Below are 14,757 nucleotides of genomic sequence, written 5' to 3' on the forward strand. Positions count from 1 at the left end.
GGTGTGTGCAGAGCTTAATGTGGAGATTATACTGGGCAGAGACTTCCCATGTTTTTGGCAGTTGTGGAATGGAGAGAGAAACTGCACACAAAGGTTCCTGAGCTAATGATGGGTGGTGTGTCACTACTTGACTGTGAACTGTGCTGTAAATTTTGAACCTATGCAGTGTGAATGTTATTTTTTTGTCAAAAATTCATGCCTATGTGTTCTGAAGTAATGTGTACTGCTCCAACTCTGACAGGACAAAAGAAAACCTGTGCGAGCTGGTAGTAGATGGTAAAAAGATAATTGCTTTGCTAGAGCCTTGGGGTGTAATAAGTCTGGCGAAGCTGGACCCTGTCATAGTGTCTATACAGGCAGTTATTTGGGGTTGTAAAACTGTTAATGTCGGTTTTTCTACTCCCTATGGTACTGTGAGTCACAAGGTTGCAATAGAGCCCTCCTTGGAGGGATTCTCCATTTTTTCAGCAATAATGGGAAGACTGTCAGGTTACTAGAGTGGGTACACCTGATAGGTCCACAACACTTGACTTGCACCATACACTAGTTGAGAGTTATTCAGCAGAGGCTGAGGATGAGGAGTGTCAGCAGTCACTAGATATGTCAGATAGGGGTCTGCCAGACTGCTGGGTTTGCTGAAGGACAGACCGCAAGTCAAGTCCAAGAGGATCCAAAGACTCAAGTGACAAGTGTGCCTCTGACTGAAACAGAGTCTTCAACAAAACCAGAAATGGTGAAGGTGGCGGAACATGGGTTCCATCCGTTAGTTAAAGATGAGCCCAAGGGGGGACTGAAATTGCACTGTCATCTGGAAGAGGTGATGTTGAACGGAAAAGAAGCTACAGTAATGGCTGTGGATAATGCAGAATTACTGACGAGAGTACATGTAGAGGTGGGTGCTGCGCTTACTGTCATAGGCAGAGTCCTGAGTGAAGGAGATGTGATGTCTGGACCAGATATGGATCATGACCAGGAAGGTCAAACCACTGGACCAGATGTTGTTGTTGCAGACCCAGGAGCTCTTGACGTTTCTGCGAATGAGCGGAGAGAAGTGAAAGAGAAGTCTGCCGGAGAGCAGAGAAACAGTGCAGAGAGACTGTCTGGCCAAGCAGGTCTCATTCAAGGATGAAGAAGTGAATGTCCTGTGTGAGGCATATCTGGCTCTACAAAGTGATCACAAGGCTAGGTTGGTAGCCATGGAAGAGCTGGAGAAGGAGAAAGTAGTAATGGCTCATAAAGGTGCAGAGCCTGGAGGCGCAGCGCACCTTAAGTCTCACGCAGCTACCTTGGAATCACTGGGAACGCAGCTCTCTGAACAAGAGGCTCAGATAAAAGTCTATGAGCAGAAAGTGTCCAAGATGGCGCAGCTGAATAAAGACAATGAGCAGATGAGAGGACAACTGCTGTCCCTGGAGGATACTGTCTCAAAAACTTGACAGAATTGCTGGAAAGTGAGAAGGTGAACTCTGCAAAGCTCAAGAGTGAGCAGCAGGAACATTTGTAGCTACTGGAGACTGAGATGCTTTCTCTAAAAGTGGCAGAGTCTGAGCAATGGACTCAAGAAACGGTAGAGTCTGAAGACCATGAGAGGAAGCCATATGAGAAGTCCTCTGAAGCTGAGACTGAGGTGAAACCATAAGAAAGGTCCTCTGAAGCTGCAGAGATATGGACGTTGAATGTTGAAAATGCTGAGGAGAAGTTCTCTGAGGCAGAAGCTAAACCAGAGATAACTGCAGAAGTCCTGAAAATGGGTGATACAGGCTTGGTTGGCCACGAGCAAAGTTCGGGCGATGGCCATACCGGTGACAGAAGAAGACAAAGGCCTGGAGCATCTGCCTTGTCCGCACCTAGTGTCCAGAGCATTGCACAGACCAAAGTGAAGAACCTGGCGTTGGAAAGGTGTGACATGAATGTGAAAAGGAATTTGTCAAAGGTGACCATAAGTCTTGTGCTTGGTGGCTGATGAAAGTGTGAATGAAAGAAGTGTGTGCGCCATTGAAGTGATGCATATAAAATCTGCTGAAGTAAGCCAAGTGCCTCAAAACCTGTTGGACAAAATTTTTCAAGGAAAAAGAAAGGCAGTTGGACTCTGCCTTTTGAATACAAGTGCTCTTTCCCAGTGGTCTGAGCAGAGGGGGGGGGGGGGATATGTGACAGTGTGGCAAGGGAAGGGTGTATTTCCCTAGCTAACCCTGGAGAAACCTCCACCTGTGGCCTAATTGATGAGATCGAAGAAAGGGGAAGTGTGTTTAAAAGGAAGTAAGACAGTGTCTGGGCTCTCCCCAGAAGACAGCAAGGCCTTAGGGGGAGGCAGGGGTCCTGGTGAGGAACACACAGCCTGAGCTGTGAGTGGCCCCAAGGGTGATATGGACGAGACACACAGCAAGAGGTTGCGAACACTGTGTGTGAACGGTGAATAGAAGGTTGCAGGAGGCATAAGTTTAACTGGCCGGGAAAAGCCCACCAGTTGATAGTCAGGGCATGCTGGATTGTTTAGTTAGTGACTAGAAGGTCTAGGGTTTTGTTTGTTCCTGTCTTATGTTTTTATTTATCCTGCAACCTGTCTAGTAAAGCTGGCGAGGGGGCAGACTGTTGTTTGCCTGCTGATTGAAGTGGAAACGTGTCCTGTGGCGGTGTTAAGGACGATCCCAGAGCTATCCCCAGGGTGAAATCCTTGCAATACATATACAACTATACAAAAATACTGTGGCTTTTCTCTTGTATACACAGCTACTGTCACCTGGACATAAAGCATATGTCTGATAGCTGCCTGAGTCGGCCATATTTGGTCCCATGGGTCATCTAAAAGGTCAGAAGTTATAGATCATAAAGCTGTTGTTTTGTAAAGCTAAAAAAAAAGGCAGACCCTGTTATTCTTGGAGGTAAAGGTTTATTAAATTAATTTTTGAATAATGAAAACATAACCAGCATTCTGACTTACTTCCAATATTTACTAATAGATGGATAGACTCAACTAACTTTCCTAAGATAAGATTACTTATTTATAGTAGATGTTTTACTTAATCAGTTTTTGCTGTTTTTTATGCCTCACTGTTCACATGAACCATGAACTGTAAACTATAATGGTAAGGTACGTACAAATGTCTCCTTTATATCATAAGTCACCATTAGTGGCACAGGGGTTCTTTCAATTGCTTTCATGAGCCTATGTGCCACTATTTACTGACATGATGTTGCTTTTTTATGCCTGTCTATGGTGTCCTAAAAGCATCTGTTACCAAGCAGCAGAATGTTATGTTTAGTTGCATGTTTTTTGTTCTAGGATTGTCCCCTGATGACCCAAAATTTATATGAAAGAAACAAGTTGAGATGAGTGACCATAAATAAGGGACTCTGGTACACCTGAAACATGTAGGCTGGATGCATTGTGTACTGGAGTACTTTAATATAATGTTTTTATGAAGATATAATAAAGAGTTAATGGTTTTATAGGATAAGCTCGGTCCAATCCTTCTCTAAAGAGTATATGCATCTGGAGAACTGTTGTCAAGTGCTGGATTCCATGCTAATCTCTGACATATTCTGTAACTGTCTCTTTCATGAGCCTATGCACCTTTCATGAGCAATGCTGCTAATTTATGCCTGTCTATAGTAGCAAAATGTTGTGTTTTTTTTTTTTTTTTTATTCTTTTGTTTCCGGTATGTCTCCTGATGACCCCACATTTATATGAAAAAAACATGTTGGGACCTGTGCATTTTCTTGTAAGGGATTTGCCTCTTTTAAATGGTGAATGAGACGTGGGCCTGGTTAGGTACTAATTTCTGTGTTACATTAGACATCTAATGGCTAAGTCTAATACAAGTTTATAAAAATTCCACCACCTCTACACCCTATTACTATAGCTTTTCCCAAATCTTTCTATGGCCACTCTAACTAATTATGCAGTTATCCAACATATAGGGCTCATGGAAATTGATGTGTGGATATGGAATTAGAATATGATATCTCTTGGTAATACAGGGGGCTTTTGTACCTCCAAGTGCAATGAAAGCATAAATAATTTCTTTCTTATGTGCCATCAGTTAAAAAAAAAAAAACCATGGTAGATTTCTTGCTATGCTGTCCAGAGAAAATATAGTGTTGCACAGAAACAACAAAACGAGCAATACAAAGTGCCAATGGCATGAGTAAAAATCACCTAATCCCAGTAATGAAATTGGCATTTTTTTGTATGACTATCTGTGATACAATGTTTCATTCAAACATATCCTAAGGCAGATGTGCTATCATATATAGTTTTATATGGTGGAATGAAAGTGTCAATCCCCTTAAGGGCCACAAAATAATGTTCAAGGACGTCAATGCTTTACCTCTGCTTATTGCATGTGATGTTTGCTTTCCTTAGGGAACAAAAAAATACATTCAAAGGTGTTTTTTCTGATTACACTACTAACAGTGGCTCCCAGTACTCATATACCCCCAGGACTTACAGAAGGGCTGAATTGTATACCAACCAGTTACATGAACAGATATATGAATGCACATCAAAGCAAGCAAGTAACAAACAACATGAAGAAGAACTCACATATAGATGACAAACACAAAATAATGATAGGACTGATGATGGCACAACAAATTATGACAAAGGCAACCAGGAATTGAAGCAGATGGCTGATGAGCAGAAACAGACTACAAAAACTGACCCTAACTATCCTTTCTCTAGACTGAGCCTTGAACACTGATCTTAACACCAGACACCACTTCCCTCCCTGTTCCAAAAATATCTCTAATGAAAACTCTAATCTGATCAGACTTGCTTTCACAACCTTTAATGTGATGTCACAGCTTTAAAGGGAGCAGTACAGCTGATATGAAAGATCTTTACACTACGGCTAATAATATTATAATAGTAAATTGCTTCATTTTACATTTTCACACCATACACAGGTTGTTCCTTTCTTTGTGCAAACTCTTAAAATGCCCTAATCATAAGCTATAATCCGCACCATACCGCAAAAGACTGGTATTTAATTAGAAGTTAACCAATCAGAAACTCCAAATTAGCATCAAGATCAGCTGATCCTCACTAATCAATTATCTGTGAGGCAGTTGCATAATAAAATGCCTCAAACAAACTAACAGCAGGAGATGGAATAGCAAAATGACATAACAAAAAGTACTAAAAATGTGATGCCAGGGAAAGCTAAGTACAAATCGAGATGTTTATTTCTTACCCTCAGAGAAGAAGGACAAAACTGGGAAAAAAAATTAAAGGTTGCGTTTTATAAGCCTTTGACTACATCTTAGAACCATGAAATTTACTGTTGGGTTGATGCGAATACTTGTAGCGGTTGAAGAGCAGCTTTGATAACAATTATTAAACCATGCAAATGTCACCGAGCTGCCTGTACGAATGACAGCACCTCTCAGTCCTCAGGATTAAGCTGCAAAACAAATCAGTCCTGCCATACGGAGGTTTACTCTCCTACACGGGGTTCTGTTCATTATATAAACATTCCTGCTAGGAGAATACAGCTAAGAAATGCCATGTTGTATGTAGAAGTCAAGATCAGTTTCGGAGCAGGTGAATCGAGTCCTGTAGACAATGGAAATCATGTTACAGTTTCTAAGCCTGGCACACAAAGGCGGGAATGTCTGCCATCCTCACGTCACCAAGTAGACATTCCGGCCTTTTTATTGTACTGTCTCCTAGAACTGAACAGCCGCAACTCGAGACACGAGACATCAGCTTAAAAAACTGAAAGACAGACAGCATTCTTGTTTTTTTCTTTTCGGGAGAACACTCGACCTACAGAAGTCCAAAGAGCGACCACTTAGATGCGGCCAGAAAGCAAGTAAGGGTCTTAAAGGGCACATAGCACGGCTCTGTCTCTCACTGAACTGTAAAAACATCTTATGAAATCACTGAGCACCAAAGGACGTTCTGTCTACACTTAGCTCTAACAAATATTTAGGTAAAGGTTTTAGGGAAATAGTTCCTGGCAGCGAGCCAAAGCGCTAGAGTTTATCCATTACATCGAACTGAATTTTAGTGCAAATCCAACCATTTACTTAAAGGGAGGGAGAAAAAGAAAAAATAACCTTTGGTTATGGCTATTATTTATCATCCTGCACAACTCACAAAAACAAACTCTAGTACAATACAGATGGCAAAAACAATGGTCTTCTAGATATGGGGGCGACCAATGGGTCAAGAGCTGCAACTTATTAAAACAATTAAAAAGTAGTTAGAGGCATGGGGAAGCAGCACTGAGCATGCCAACCCATGTGAGTGCTTGTGCAATGCTTGAGCAGAGCGGAGACGTGGGGAGCTGAGGACATGTGTCTCAATCACATAGCGGTCCCAGCGTTTAAGTAGAGGGCTCATTTTTTGCACAGTGATGTGTAGTTTTTATCTGTAACATTTTCTTTTTTGATGGGACTTTTTGATCGCTTTTTATACATTTTTTTATTTTACATTTTGTGCGGGAAAATAAAAACTTTGGGGAGGGAAGGAGGTTAACTTTTTACTCAGTCCACTTCATGGTAAAACTGACATGTTCTCTTTATTCTGTGGCTCAATAAGATTAAAATGATGCCCATGTTTATATAGGTTTTCTATTGTTATACTACTATTTTTATATTTCGGTTATGCAGAGTTGAATGAGGGCTCATTTTTTGCACAGTGATCTGTAGTTCTTTTTAGGTACCTTTTTTGTTTTGACGGAACTTGATTGATTTTTATTCATTTTTTTTCCCTGAAATACCATGTTTTTTTTTAAAAAACCATGTGTTTGGTATTCCTTTAGATTTACGCCGGTCACTGTGTGGGATCATACACATTATATTTTATTAGTTCGGACATTTTTGCACAAGGCAACATTGGAAGGGAGGGTCTTTAACATAATTTTCTTATTTACATAGTTTCATAGTACGGTTGAAAAGAAGACATCCATCCATCAAGTTTAACCAAGGAATTGGCTAAATTAACAGCGTGTCGCCCCTTGAGACTACACCTTTTCTTCTCCAGACATAGGGAGTTCCCCCTTGTTCTTTGAGGGGGGTTAACCTGGAACATGTATATACCTTGATCATATCCCTCCTTAAATGTCTCTTCTCAAGACTGAGCAAATGTAATTTTTATAATTTTTCCTCATAGCTAAGAGGTTTCATGCCCCATATTAGATTAGTCGCACGTCTCTGCACCCTTTTCAGCTCCATAACGACCCTTTTATGAACTGGTGCCCAAAACTGAACAGCATATTCCAGGTGAGGTCATACCAATACTTTATAGAGGGGTAGTAATATGTCCCTGTCCCTTGAGTCCTTTCCTCTCCTGATACATGACAATATCCTGCTGGCCTTAGAAGCAGCAGCCTGACATTGTGCTATTCTGTATTCTATGATCTACAAGTCACCTAGATCCTTCTCTACCAGTGACTCTGCCAGTTTAACACCCCCTCCCCCCAAGACATACGAAGCAGCAGGATTTTAGTACCCAGATGCATAACTTTACATTTATCCACATTGAACCTCATTTGCCAAGTGGATGCCCAGACACTTATTCTATTCAAGTCATCTTGTAACTTATGCACATCCTCTATAGACTGTACCATGCTACAACGCTTGGTTTCATCTGCAAAGATAGAAACAGAGCCGTTAATGCCATCCTCTATATCTATATATATATAAAACTCAATGGCCCTCATTTACTAAAGGAGAACCAACGTTTTTTCTCGGTTATTGCACCCAAAATTTGGTCGCATCCCGCGTGCGACCAAATCTGCGCCCAAAATTTAGGCGCACAACCTACATTTTCAAAAACACTCGGGGAGTTTAATTTAACCTACAAAATGGGCATTAACTACCCCCATTTGTGAGGGTCAATGTTTTTGTTTAAAGTCCCATGCAAATCAATGGGAAATGTATGTTCCCACATAACTTCCGTATGGCTGGAGAGATTTCAATACCTGGTACACATATTACAGGTCGGGATATGAGGACGGGATGGGAGGTCAGGATAGGAGGTCGAGATAGGAGGTCGAGATAGGAGGTCTAGATAGGAGGTCGAGATAGGAGGTCGAGATAGGAGGTCGGAAAAGGAGGTCGGGAAAGGAGGTCGGGAAAGGAGGTCGGGATATGGGGTTGGGATATGACAACAATATATGAGGACGGGATATGAAGTCAAAAGCTTCCTCCTTTGTTTATTTTCCTCCCCAACAAGGATTAGGAAGGAGAAACCGGGCAACGCCGGGTATTAAGCTAGTCTTTAATAAATAAATTAAACAAGAGCAGGCCTAGTACTGAACCTTGGGGTACGCCACTAATAACCGGGGACCAATCAGAGTACGAATCAATGACCACCACTCTCTGGGTACGATCCATGAGCCAGTGTTCAATTCAGTTACAAACTAAAGTTTCCAAACCCAAAGACCTTAACTTACCTGTCAGACGTCTATGATGGACAGTATCAAACGCTTTAGCAAAATCCAGAAACACTATATCCACAGCCATTCCTCTGTCAAGGCTTCTACTCACATCTTCATAAAAGCAAATTAGGTTGGTTTGACAACTTCTAAACCCATGCTGGCTATCCTTATAATATTATCCCCTAAGTATTCCTGTATGTAGTCCCTTATGAGTCCTACAAACAATATTCCCACAATGCGCGTTAAGCTTACTGGTCTAGAATTACCTGGGATTGGCACCACATTCGCCTTGCGCCAGTCCCTTGGCACAATACCAGACACCAGAGAATCTCTAAATATCATGAACAAGGGTAGAGAAATTACTGAACTTACCTCTCTAAGAACAATTGGGTTAAATCTATCTGGTCCTGGAGATTTGCTTACATTTACTTTACTTAATTTACCTTGGACCATATCTACATTAAGTCAGTTCAGTACATTACATGCCTTTCATTGTGAATTTTTGCTGTTTTATTATACTTTTACAGATTTTATTAAGCTCTTTGTAATGTTTAAATGCTATAGCTGACCCCTCCGTTTTGTTTTTGTTTTTTTATTCTATTTTTTGTTGTTGTTTATTGCTCTTTTAACATCAGTTGTCAGCCATGCAGGATTAAGTTTTAATAGTTTATACTTGTTCCTCCTGGAATAAGTTTAGCTGTATAGTTATTCAGTGTTGATTTGAAAATTTCCCATTTAGCATCTGTATCAGTATTTGTCAACAGTTCCACCAAGTCTATGTCCTTTTTAAAATTGCCCTCCCAACCTGTCTTTATTTTCTACACTTTAAAGGGAACCAGTCATCAGATTTTACCCTATATAATGCTTGGAAAAGCGTTATATAGGGTAAAATCTTTATCCTCACCATCCCCGGGGGACATTCCTGCCTAAAGGGTTGGTGAGTATATGTACATATAAACTGTTCCCCGCTGCACCCTTAAGTAGTCCCCTGAGCGAGGAGCTCCTATAACCTAGTCCCGTGTCTTCGGCCGGAAACGACGCCCCCCTCGGCTTGATTGACTAGCAGCGTCATCGCTCTTCTCCATCTGTTCAGTGAGCAGAGCGATGACGCGGCCCATCAATCAAGTGAAGGGGGGGTTCATATCCTCACCATCCCCGCAGGTAGGAACATCCCCCAGGGAAGGTGAAGATAAATATTTTACCCTATATAATGCTTTGCCAAGCGTTTTATAGGGTAAAATCTGATGATTGGTTCCCTTTAAGCCAAAAGTAACTATATTGTGATCGCTATTACCAAGGTTTTCACGCAGTTACATTCCCAACCACCTCTGTATTGTTAGAAATGACCAGATCCAACAGAGCATCACTTCTTGTCCTACATTTTTAAGTCTCCATAGGGGACTATTATCTGCAATCATTAGATTGCATGTACTGATCAGTACTGTGTAATAATATAGTAAAAACAGTATTATCAGTAATCTTTTTGTTCAGCTTGCTTAGGCAGCCTGTACATGAAGGTGGAAGATCCTGCAGCACAGACCTCCAGTCATCTGACCCCCGTAATTGTGCTGCGGGGGTCCAACGAATGCTCCAAAAACACCACCATCTGTCATTTACCCTATAGATGCAGCAATCTGCCTTGATTACAGAAGCTAAAGGGTTATTGGCAGATATCAGCATAATGGCTTATGTCTGCCATTAGTGGTAAGTCCCTGGTACCCGATACTCCCTTGTTATGAAGCAAGCGCAGCTCCTTGCTTGATAGCTGCACCATAAATGTATGGCACTGTGTGTGTGAAATGCCAGGCTGCAGAGTTATACATTTAGAGTGTCCGTCCACTAGGGGTTTAAAGGGGTACTCCGGTGCTAAGACATCTTTTGCCCTATCCAAAGGATAGGGGATAAGATGCCTGATCGCATGGGTCCCGCCACTGGGGACCCCCGTGATCTTGCACGCAGCACCCCGTTATAATCAGTCCCCGGAGCATGTTCGCTCTGGGTCTGATTACTGGCGATCACGGGGGCCGGAGCATTGTGACGTCAAGGCCCCGCCCCATGTGACATCACGCTCCGTCCCCTCAATGCAAGCCTGGGAGGGGGCGTGACAGATGGGACCCCCGTGATCAGGCATCTTATCCCCTATCCTTTGGATAGGGGATAAGATGTCTTAGCGCCGGAGTACCCCTTTAAGGGGTATTCCTATTGACTAAAGTTATAAAGTTATCCTTTGGATAGAGGATAACCATTATAATATTATATTCCATACATTTCTAAACATAAAGATGCCAGGTATGTTTATTTTTTGTTTTATTTTATTTTTTTAAATATTTTTTATGTTTTCAAAACTTTTCTTTATACTTCCACCTTTAGTAATTTTAGGATTGCACTTGTGATATATTCAGCTGCATAACTAATGATCTGACACCCCTGTTAGGTGTGAGATCATTAGTATTTGTTAGGTAACCTTTGGCGCTGCTTGGACTTTGCTCAAGTCACGGGAGATCTGTCTACATGTCATGGTAGCTATGGACTTATATGCTACACGTAAGAAATTTGGTGCATGTTTGCATTGATTTTAAAGGAAAGCATTAAAGGGGTACTCCGCTGCTCAGCGTTTGGAACAAACTGTTCCGAATGCTGGAGCTGGCAGCTTGTGATGTCACATAGCCCCACCCCCTCACAACGTCACACCCTTCCCCCTCAATGCAAGTCTATGGGAGGGCTGTCACGCCCCCTCCTGTAGACTTGAATTGAGGGGGCGGGATGTGATGTCATAAGGGGCAGGGCTATGACATCACAAGCTCCAGGTGCTGGCTCAAGCGTTCGGAACAGTTTGTTCCAAACACTGAGCATCGGAGTACCCCTTTAAGTGTTGGCCTTAGGAGATCTCCCTCAGATATGTTTCCTTTGGACAGCAGTTGTAGTTAAAGGGGTTATCCAGGCAAAAACTTTTTTATATATATATATATCAACTGGCTCCAGAAAGTTAAACAGATTTGTAAATTACTTCTATTAAAAAATTTTAATCCTTTCAGTACTTATGAGCCTCTTAAGTTAAGGTTGTTCTTTTCTGTCTAAGTTCCCTCTGATGACACCTGTCACGGGAAATGCCCAGTTTAGAAGCAAATCCCCATAGCAAACCTCTTCTAAACTGGGCGTTTCCTGAGACAGGTGTCATCAGAGATTACTTAGACAGAAAGGAACAACCTTAACTTCGGAAGCTCATAAGTACTGAAATGATTAAGATTTTTTTAATAGAAGTAATTTACAAATCTGTTTAACTTTCTGGAGCCAGTTTTTATATATATATATATATATATATATATATATCAAAGTTTTTGCCTGGAATACCCCTTTTAATAGTTAAAATTGTAGAAAATCGCAGGCTCCTTGGGACGGCTTCAAACCTGACTTACCTAACCCATAGTTTTTCATTTAGCATGTGTTTCGACCCTTCTATGAGTTTGTGAGGTGACCTAACTCTTTCCTAGTTCTTACCCTGTGGGGCTGGAAAGCGAGCAGAGGTGGTTGGGTGGGGGGTGGGGGTGTTGTATTTGTTTTTTGAGACTGCTTGTCTCATTTTGCTTTGTGATACCAACTCGCTGCATCTATGCCTTGTCTGTATTATCACGTTTACTGTCAGGGGTGATGTCCCTTGTGACCATTATATGAAACTGTTAATAAAAATTATATTTAAAAAAAATAAAAAAAATTCTAGAAAGCCTGTGTGTAGCCTCGGCCCAAAATTGCAAAGTCATTTATTAAACCAACTTTCAGTTGCCAGCAGAAATCATCAATTAGTCATTCATCTCTAGCCAGTGATGTTGAATTAATAAGCCCCTCCGCCGTGCGGTAATGTACGCCTCTAATGAATCATTGCACTATTCTCTAGAGGTGACAGCAGCGCATTGCATTTACACCCTGATGGATGGAGGTCAGCTGAAGCATGTAAATGGAGCTGGTATGTTATACAATGATAGACCCATGCCGCTAATGTGGTATTACAGCTATAGGCTCTTAATAACCCTGCTTCACTAATGTGGATTGGAATACAGACTTAATAATCAATCTGGACTATACATAAGGGTATTGGGGGAGATTTATCAAAACCTGTGCAGAGGAAGAGTGGTGCAGTTGCCCATAGCAACCAATCAGATTGCTTCTTTCATTTTCCACAGGCCTCTTTAGAGGCCTGTGGAAAATGAAAGAAGCAATCTGATTGGTTGCTGTGGGCAACTGCACCACTCTTCCTCTGCACAGGTTTTGATAAATCTCCCCCATTGAGTGCCTAGAACTTAAAGGGGTACTCCGGTGGAAAACTTTTTTTTTTTTTTTTTAATCAACTGGTGCCAGAAAGTTAAACAGATTTGTAAATTACTTCTATTAAAAAAAAAAAAAAATCTTAATCCTTCCAGTACTTATTAGCTGCCGAATACTACAGAGGAAATTATTTTCTTTTTGGAACACAGAGCTCTCTGCTGACATCATTACCACAGTGCTCTCTGCTGACCATTTTAGGAACTGTCCAGAGCAGCATATGTTTACTACAGAGATTTTCTCCTACTCTGGACAGTTCTTAAAATGGACAGAGATGTCAGCAGAGAGCACTGTGCTCGTGATGTCAGCAGAGAGCTCTGTGTTCCAAAAAGAAAATAGTTTCCTCTCTAGTATTCAGCAGCTAATAAGTACTGGAAGGATTAAGATAATTTTTTTATAGAAGTAATTTACAAATCTGCTTAACTTTCTGGCACCAGTTGATTTAAAAGAAAAAAGTTTTCCACCGGAGTACCCCTTTAAAAAAAAAAAGGGGCTACTGAAAGCACTTCTTTACATAGAAGATTGGGTAAGTGGTTAAAGGGGCACTCTGCCAAAATACATCTTATCCCCTATCCAAAGGGTAGGGAATAAGATGTGTGATTGCGGGGGGGGGGGGGGGACCCACGCAATCTCCAGGATGGTAGCGGCGACGTCCAGAACACAGAAGCTTGTAACTTCCGCGTTCACGACGTCACGCCACACCCCCTCCATTCATGTCTATGGGAGGGGGCATGACTGCTGTAGTCTCCAGTCATCCGGAGTTCGCTCCATGCACAGATGATTGGGGTACCGCGCCGGACCCCGGAATTCAGACATCGTATCCACTATCCTTTGGATAGGGGATAAGATGTTTTTCGGTGGAGTACCTCTTTAAGTAAGAACATTTTGACACATTCATGAAAGATGGAAGAGCTATGCTGAAAGATATGATGTTTTAAGCTGTAGAGCAGTGGTCTCCCTACGTTGGCCCTCCAGATGTTGCAAAACTACAACTTCCAGCATGCCCAGACAACCAACGGCTCCTGGAAGTTGTAGTTTTGCAACACCTGGAGGGCAACCTTTTGGAAACACTGCTCTAGACCAGTGGTATCCAACCTGCACCCACCATTTGGAGACCACTGCTCTATACCGGTGGTCTTCAACCTGTGGCTTAAAGTAATAATACACCTTAAGTAGCTGATTGATTGAATGAATAAATGAATGAATGAATAAATGGAGTAAGCTGCTGTCAGACTCTCATCTCCCAAGAAAAAAACAATTGGACAGTTAAAATTTAACAAGTCCGATTCTTCTCTCACCCAAAAATAACGACGCAAACAGTTTGGAGGCCCCCGTACACATTACAGGGTCAGCTGGTCACACTGAAATCGGAAGGGGCAGCCGATACATGTGTATGAGGGCCTTACCATAATAATATACAGACACATCCACCCATAACCTTTCATGAAATTGCATTAAAGAAGCTTTCTGCTTGCTTAAATTGTGCAGCGTAAGCTAACATTAGAAAATAATACAGATGTTGTTGTGCTTACCTTTTTTTTTAGCTAATGCGGCAGGAATGGGTTTAGCCAAAGTGATTCCAATTTCATCACTGAAATTATTTCCTACCTACATTTTCTATGAATCCTCTGGTTGGCAGAGAGAGGGGGTGAAGGCTCATCACTGCAGTCCACCTAACGAGACCAATCTAATCACCTAGGTAGACTTTTAGAAGCAAGAACTGCTGAGATAAGTGGGTTGGGGTCAGTTCACTCTCTGTGCAGTTCTGATGTTTTTTTTTTTAAATTTATTTATTTTTTTATAAATATTGCTAGATCGGAAAAAAGTGATTAGACCAATAATCACAACAGATGTTTTATCAAGATTGGAAATCTTCAGGCTATGTTTATATGTTGCATTAGAACAGCATTTTTGTATCGTTTTTACCACGTTTTGGTGGAGCTAATGCTGTGATTTTCTAAAATTGTGCTAAAGATTATGCATTTTTTACTGCAATTTGTACAATCACAGTTAATTCTAAAAATGCAATGTGTAAGCACAGCTCCATGA

At 41.5% G+C, this 14,757-nt stretch overlaps 1 protein-coding gene across 3 annotated transcripts in view; it reads right to left on the reverse strand.

Annotated features, from left to right (window-relative positions):
- The window catches only part of CPQ (carboxypeptidase Q), a 562,886-nt gene that overhangs the window by 285,848 nt on the left and 262,281 nt on the right, over positions 1 to 14,757 (reverse strand). The window lies entirely within an intron of this gene.

The sequence above is a fragment of the Hyla sarda genome, chromosome 5 (assembly GCF_029499605.1).
Source record: "Hyla sarda isolate aHylSar1 chromosome 5, aHylSar1.hap1, whole genome shotgun sequence".
NCBI classification, from domain to species: Eukaryota; Metazoa; Chordata; class Amphibia; order Anura; family Hylidae; genus Hyla; species Hyla sarda.